This window comes from Nannospalax galili, unplaced genomic scaffold (genome assembly GCF_000622305.1).
Source record: "Nannospalax galili isolate Female #2095 unplaced genomic scaffold, S.galili_v1.0 scaffold63, whole genome shotgun sequence".
NCBI lineage: Eukaryota > Metazoa > Chordata > Mammalia > Rodentia > Spalacidae > Nannospalax > Nannospalax galili.
Window position 1 is genome coordinate 6,813,798 of NW_008355272.1, and position 8,527 is coordinate 6,822,324.

Here is an 8,527-nt window from a genome sequence, read left to right on the forward strand (position 1 = left end):
CTCTGTGGCCTTGAGAACAGAGTATCCTTCTGCACCCTCAATTTTACTCATTGATTAAATGGGCATCACAATTTCTATGTTTAGATTTGTTGTCAGGCTGTAAATGATAGTGCTGAGGGTTGGTTGAACTATAATAATGTAGATCAACTCTTTTACTTTCTTTGTTCTTTTATTTAATTAGAACCCAAAAGGTGCAAACACAAAACCAACCAGTCAAACAACTACAACAGAACAAACAAAAGAAAATCGCCCATAGTCTCCTACCCGAAGAGGTACGTTTTATAAGGGCAATGTAGGGAAGAGAGATCATTGTGAGGGGTCATCCTGCTCTTACAAGTCCTGCACACGTACACAGGGAGAAGGCACTGAACTAGAGAGGTCTTCTGGTATTCAGCATGCGCTTATTGTGGAGAGGAGGTGGTCAGATATCACACATTAGCAAAAGGGCTCCATGATGAAGTGCTGTTTCTAACAATATTTCTAACCACCTCCTGTCCTCTACCAACAGTGAGAAACTAGGAATCAGCTCAAGGTTTGCTTTCTTTTAAGAATACTTCTTTTTTTTTTTTTGATAGACTCATTTGTTTTAAATTATAAATATATGCTCATTATATAAAAAGTTGAAAAACAAGATAAAAGGCAAGACCATATGAAATAAATCATGTTGGCAGCTTTCAAATGTGTTTAGTTTGGTTTGGACACAAAATTACAGGTGACCATTGATAGTAAAGCTTTGTCCTCCATGCAAAACAAAGTGACCTTAAAATAATTATTGCCAGAACTTAGGCCTTGATCTTCTTGTCTACACCACCTCTACCATAAGGAAGGATATTTGCAGGCGTGGCCTCAATTTACCTCCTCAGGTGTCTGAAGGGACAAGGTCTCAAGTATGGGCTAGCATACCTTTTCTTTCTGGCTATGTAAAATGCTCAGTGGTATGCCTTGTGTTTGTTTTTCTCAAACTGTTTTGTTCAATGAAGATATGGCTTTGATTTCTTTTTTGTGACAGGGTCTCATTTATTCCAAGCTGGTCTCTAATTTACTGTCCTGAAGACTATAGCCTTGAACTCCCGATCCTCCTCTACCTGCTTCCTTTTGGGGCTGCAGTGGACACCACCACCTCAGTTTATGTGGTGCTGGGGAAGGAACCCTAGGCTCCATTTGTGCTGGGTAAGCCCTTGACCAACTGAGATGTAATACCCTAGTGCCTACTCTTTTTTTCAATTAAAACTATTTATAACTAATTGTGAAAATCATCTTCTAGCAGTCAATACCCAAATTACCAATTATTTTAACACACACACATACACACATACACACATACATACACACACACACACACACACACATATATATATATATATATATTTAGTGGCTTTTCTTTTGAGACATGGTGTCCCTATAGCCCAGTCTGGCCTAGAATTTGCTATATAAACTAGGCTGGTCTTGATCTCACAGACATCCCCCGCCTCCGCCTCCCAAGTGCTGGAATTAAAGGCATTGGCCACCATGCCCATCTTAATTTTTTTGTAATATTTTATATTTTATTATTTATTACATTTTATTTATGAGTGCCGCCCGCAAGCATGAAAGTTTACCCTGTCATGCAGTGCCTGCAAAAGTCAGAGGAGGAAATTGAATTCCCCTGGAACTGGACTTACAGGAGGTTGTTAGCCATCATGTGAGTGCTGGGAATAAACTGGGTCTTCTGAAAGAGCAGCTGGTACTCTTAAGTGCTGAGTCATCTCTCTAACCCCCCAACTTTTATAGTTTTTAAAGAAAACTAAGATTCAATGAAGCTTGTTAACAAATTCAAATCAGATTCTTGTAAGTGTAAAAAGTTCTCTTTGAGTTTTCCAATGAGTGAATTAAATAGATCCTGTATATTGTGTTGAGCTTTAGCCAGTCACACTTTAAGGGCAAAGAGAGCCAGCCGTAGACATGACGTCCACTTGCTTCCATAGTAGTGACTTCGTATTGTTGGGTAAGAGGGAAGGAGGGGACTCAATGAGTGAAACAGACCAGAAATTTAGAAGACTGTAAAACACTTTCTGTTTCCAAAACTTCCCTCAGACACAAACCTCCAAAGGATGTTGAGGTGTTTGGGGTGCTGCTTGTACCTCTGTTCCTATATTAACCTTGTTGAATATCTTCTCAAGTAGTGCTCATTACTAAGAGGCATGTGGAAAATGGATATGCTATGAAATAATCAGAGAAGTCAATAAAGGGTGAGCAAAACCTCCTTTTGCCTTCCAGTCTAATCTGGAAGGGAAATGTGATTAGAAAAATCAAAGCTGCAACCTTGAGTGTCACAGTCATGCACATCCTGGGACATGAACAAACCAGGATGCATGGCTGGGAAGGAGGGAGGGTAGAGGCAGACAGCTTACCCTAGTTAAGAGAAAGAAGTGCCAGGGATGGGTGAGGGGTACTGCCTGGGAGTGGGGAGCAAGGCTTCCACTGGTGCCCCCACTTCTGGGGTCTGGTACCTTTAGGTTTGCTTTGTGACTTGTACTCAGAATAACTGGATTGGCAACTGTCATGCAATGAGTTGCTACTTAACACAAGAAAACAGAAGTCCACAGATGATCCACCTCACCAAATAAAGACCAGTTAATTTCTCAAATGACCCTGCATGGTGTCAAGCACTTTTCTCTCTAACTCACCTCACTTCTGACACACTTTTTAAAAAAACAACAAAAAAACCCCATGATTTGTTGACTGTTTTCAGAGACCTGGCTTCTGCTTTGTGGAATACTGAGTGTGTAGAATAAGAAAATCTTCAGCACTGTTTCAGAGATGGACACCACTGTGAAATGCAGCATTTTGTATTTGACAAAAATGCATCAAAGACTCATAATCCACACAAATACTTTCCTGAAACTTTGTTCCATAATCTCAAAGATGAACAAGATGATGGTGAGGGATTCAAAGGGTCTTTCCCCCAGAGCTAAGTTTCAGAGAGAGGTGTGGAAACTAGTTGATGTCCAACTGGGACTGAGCTGTGCTTAGATGTCTTCCTCTCGTTGAGGGTTACACACTGTTACAGCAGGAACTGGGGGTATTTATTTCCTGGTTCAGGCTGACTAATGAGCATAGAACTGATACTTGTGACTTCTGTGCGTTTGCTCATGCTGTGGAATTTCACTCTACAGCCGGAGTTCTGAGTTCTTCTTCCTCTAAAGTCCATGAAAAGTATGTTCTCTACTGGTGTCCGACTTAAAGAAAATATAAAATGAAATAAAACTAAGATTTTCTGGACATAGAGCATATATTTCATTATTCAGTAGCAAATATTGAGTGATACGACTTCTTTCTGTGCTGTCTTCCAAATCCTGCCAAAAGTAATTTTTAAGTAGGTTAGAAAGTAAAGAAGGAAACAAAGAGAAAAATAATGAAAAATAGGCACGATATATGAAAATTGGTAGATAAATATAACACCAGCTTCAGCGTCACAATCCTGATAGTAAGGCTAAGAGGCACATCTGAAAGGGATCGTACTGAACTCCCGTCCCTCTCACCACCTTGCAGGATATCCCGTCTACTGCAGAAACAAAACATGGAAATGAATCAGTCCATAAAGGATTTTCTCCCATTGAAGATGTTGGTGATTTTGTCCTGTGCTGGGGAAGTTGAACATTAAGATGGATATTCATAATCTGTAGAGTCCACAGTCCCCCTCCCTGCTGTGGGATGCAATTTTTTAAATGTGTGATAAAGAATGGCAAGCTAAAGGTAAAACACTTTATCTAAGTGTGATAAGAAATCCTGCCTCAGAGTGACCTAAGTCTTTAATTCTTTCTAACACGGACAGTCAATATATTTTGACAACTTTCCCATCTCATTCCTTCTCTGGTTCTTAGTAAATCTCAGAACATTAGCATATATGGATATCTCTTTTAACTTTTCTGTTACGGTGTACAGGGGACAAGGGAATTAGTCAATAAGGGAAAGGGAAAGGAAAGGGAGTCACAAAAAAGAATGACAGGGATTATTGTATTCAGGAAAAATTCAGAAGTGACTCCAACATTGTTACTGTAATTGTTTTTTTATTTCCAAGGGATAATAAGTTGTTCTTAAGCAACAGATATTTTTATAATTATATAACTGAAAATGAATGAGGAAGAAGAGCTCCTTACCTGTCTAAGATTTATATGGCAGAAAAGAATTGTTCTAGAATCAGGTTTAAAACATTTGGTTCCAAGCTTTCAAAGGACTTGAACTTTCAATTTCTCCCAAAAGATAAGCTTGTATTACATGCATTATTACCATGCTGCAATCAAAACTGAGGATTTGCTGGGATGAAATATTTAAAGAGGATGTGAGGAAAGATTTATGTAATGTGAATTTCAGGCAGCTTTCAAGGTTAGTGCTTGTCTAAATTTCCGTGGCCAATTCTTTTCCCCAAAAGAGCACGTGATCTGTTCTGAACTGCTCCTGCTGTCACTGGCCACTTGTGTGAGCCACTGGCAGCAAGGCAATAGCAAAGTGTGTGTGTTCTCTACTGCCTTTGGGAAACCTAAGTGAGTTACAAAGTTAATGAAATTAAGAAAAGAGCGAGAGAAAGGAAAAAAGAGAAAGGAAAGGAGTGAGTGAGGGAGGGAGGGAGGGAGGGAGCAAGAGATATAACACCTAAGCTAACCAGGTGTCCTGCCCGTTTCCAACATGGGCATTCAAATAGGCCACCCAAATTGTTGACATCCTTCACTGACCCTTCCCAAGCAATTGTGAGCCTTATGACTTTGTTTTCAGATTTTGGAACTGAACTTTATAGAGATTGGTTCCAACCCTGGGTGGTGCTGAGAAAATTCAGCCACACCAAAACTTGGCTTAGACCACCAGACATGTTTCATGTGAGGGCCTTTTCCCATAATCTGACCAGCATGGTTTATGAATGTTCTGAGGAGCAAAAAGCAGGTCCCAGAGGCTGAGAAAGGGGCATGCCCTCCCTGCTCAACTAGAAGACCACACAGCCATCCTTTTTCCCCTCTGAGTATTTATAGTTGAAAAACCACATCACCTCTCTTGTTCGGAAGCTGAGGGTGAAAGTGGAGAAAGCCAGAAACACAAATTTTATCCTCCTGCTGAGAAAGCCTCACTTTTAGAAAAGCTAGAAAATAAATAAATAAAGGGAAAATCTAAATGGGATAGCTCTTCAAACACACAAATGATCTTATGCTAACAGTTGGGATTAAACAGCTGTCTCGTGGTTGTGCGATCATAACAGATGCTGTGCGCGAGAATTTCCTGCTAGCTTTGTTTTGCTTATTGCTGTTTGTGCAGCTCACTGGGCTGAATTCAGCTTATGGGATAGAGGTTTTATGATCCTTCTGCGAGGCACGGGCAGCTTCATCATCTCTCTAAGAGGAAAGGGGGTGTGTGGGAGGAGGAGATTGAGGGATTGGAGGGTAGGCTCTCTCATGCCACACTGGGAATGATGTCATATTGATGAAATTCCAACACACAAGTTTATGAACACTTTGACATTAAAGTGGCCTCCAACCTTTGTTTTTATTTACTTACATTTCTATGGAGACTTCCTTCTATCCTAGTATAGTATGTGCAGGTGGTATAGAACTGTAGCACATTTACAGAACATAGAGGGTTTTTTTGTGAGTCTGTAATGGATTACAGACTGTAATGACAGAGCCAGGCACAGTGGTGCATGCCTTTATTCTCAGGACTCTGGAGGAGGCAGGTAGATTGTTGTGAGTACAAAACCAGCCTGATCTACTTAGGGAGGTGAGTTCTAAGCCATCTGGGGCTACAGGGAGATACCACCTAAAAAAACAAACAAACAAATAAATAAATCCCACAAAGCAAAACCAACCAGCCAATCAAAAAACACTGTGGTGATCCCTGTCCCCTCTTCCTCCTGTCCCTTTCCGATGTAGAATGCACTGGCTGAGTTTTATTTTTCTTAGAAATTTCATTCCATTTTAGGGAGCTATGGAGATGATTCAGTGGATAAAGAGCTTACCATGCAGGAAGGAGAACCAAGACTCAGTTCCCAGCACTCACATAAAAGCCAGGCATGGTAGCACTTGTTTGTAATTCCAGCACTGGGGAAGGAGAGACCAGTGTAACTAATTGGTGAGCTATAGTTTAAGTGAGAGACATTGTCTCAAAAGGTAAGGTGGGAGTCTAGGCAGATGGAAGAGTGGGTAAAAGGGCTTTCTGTGAAAGCAAGAGGTCCCAAGTTCAAATCTTCAGCACTACATAAAAGCTGAGCATGGTTGCAGGTACCTGCAACTCTAGTCTGGGAAGGCGATAGGTGGATCTCAGGAGCTCACTGACCAGCCAGTCTAGCTGAAACAGCGAGCTTTAGGTTCAATGACAGACACTATTCCAAGAAATAAGATTGAGAGCTAGCCTCTGTATGTGTGTGTGTGTGTGTGTGTGTGTGTGTGTGTGTGTGTATGGATGCACATAACTGTACATACAAACACATATAAAGTTAAAAATGTGGGTATTTTCATGTGTGTAGAGTACACATACCCACACAAACAGTTTATTAAAAAGTAAAGTGGGGAGCTGAGCATAGTGCTGCACACCTTTAATCCCAGCACTCTGGAGGCAGAGGCAGGTGGATCTCTGTGAGACTGAGGCCAACCTGGCCTACATATTGAGTTCCAGGCCAGTTGGGGCTACAGGGACCCTGCCTCCAAACAAACAAACAAATAAAATAAGGTGGAGAGTGATAGAGGAATGACAGTCACACATGTGCATGTATACCAGACACACCTGCACAAAAGCACACACACATACACACACACATATAAAATGCAAACACATACACATATACACAAGCATAGGAAAGTTAATTCCACCTAGTAGTTGAGATTACTATCTCCATGTCTGCTAAGTGATGAATGATCATTGTTCCCCACTCTGACTAGAAGTTCAAATCTGGAAGCCATTTTGGCCTCAATTAGGTTACTTATTTAACCCTAACTATTCTCTAGGAACAAACTGTCATGGTTCATTGCACACTTTACTTAACAGCAGGTTAAATTCTATTGTTTATATTCCAAACTTTAAATGTAAATGGCAGATGTTTGAGTACCAAAAGGCACTTGATATCATCAATAGGTGATCATGTTTAGCATGCTTAAACTCAGTGCTAAATGCCTACCCACCTCTTCCCCACCAGAACCTCAATTCCCATTTATAAATGGTTGCTCCTCCATGCAATGAGGCATGCTTTCCCTGGCCAATGGTTCACTTGTGTTTTGTGAGGTTTTGGATGGGAGAGGAAGGAGCAGAATTGATTAACCCCCTGCCTTCCAAATCTTACCTTTGAATACGATACCTATCTGAATTAAATCAGTACAGCAGACTTCTCCAGCAGAAGTTTTCAACACATTAACATATTTAAGAAACTGGACTAGACTGCTGCCTCAGTCACACTAAAGGAATAATTTGAGTGATGACGTCTTAGGTATTACTAGATCTCAGAATAAAATCAAGCCTTCTCTGATAAACTGTGAATGCAGTAGTCATTCTATGATCTCAATATATCTCAATGCAATCCCATCCACATGTGATGCTTGATTATACTTACACCTCCTGAGGGCACTTTCTGCTATTACAGAAGAGCAAGTCAAAGTCCTGTAAAGTGAGTATGTGAGTTGTCCAAGTTTATACAGAAGCTACACTCTTACCCACCCACAGTGGACACCAGCTGCCACATCAAAAGACCCCGTTTAAGGGAGTGGAAAGTGAGGATTGACACCTAAGGTTTTCACATACACCAACATTCACATCACAACACATATGTACATACACACATATACATCATGCACGTGCACATATAATTAAAAGCAAAAATTTGACACATGCTATATGAATGAACATTGAGGATATTGCTCTCAAAGAAATGAATCAGTCACAAAAGACAAATATTACATGATTTCACTTTTAAGTACCCAGTAGTCAAACACACAGAAGAATGGTGGTTTCTAGGGGCAGGGGAGGGGAGAAATGCAGAGCATTTAATGCAGCAGAATTTGAGGTTTGCAAAAACAGTTTTAGAATTGGAGTCTTGATGGCTGCACATCTTGAATGAACTTAACCCCATTGTACTGTGAACTTAAAAATGGGTAAGACAAGTGTTTGCTGTTATGCTCATTTTACTATGGTGAATAACTCAGCAAGCCAAAAAAAAAAAAAGGCATGACCATAAACGTAGACTGGAAGCTTCCCTTGTTCCCTTGACATCTATTTCTAGCCTCTTGTCCACCCGAGTCTGAGCATAAAATATCCTCTGCTCTTCAGCAATATTAAGCATCCAAATACTCCAGCATGTGCCCAAGCCACACCTGTAAAAGGAGTAGTGCAAATTGGGCCATCACAGAGCTATGATTTACCCCTGCCTTGATGAACTTGCCAGGATCTTCACGCTCATCTTTTCAACCTTGCTGCTAATTAAATCGCAAATCTTTCCACTAGAGGATCTTTGAAGCACTTTCACTTTTTGAATGAATTTTGGCTCTTTTAATCTTTTTCAAGAATACAGCTTTAAATA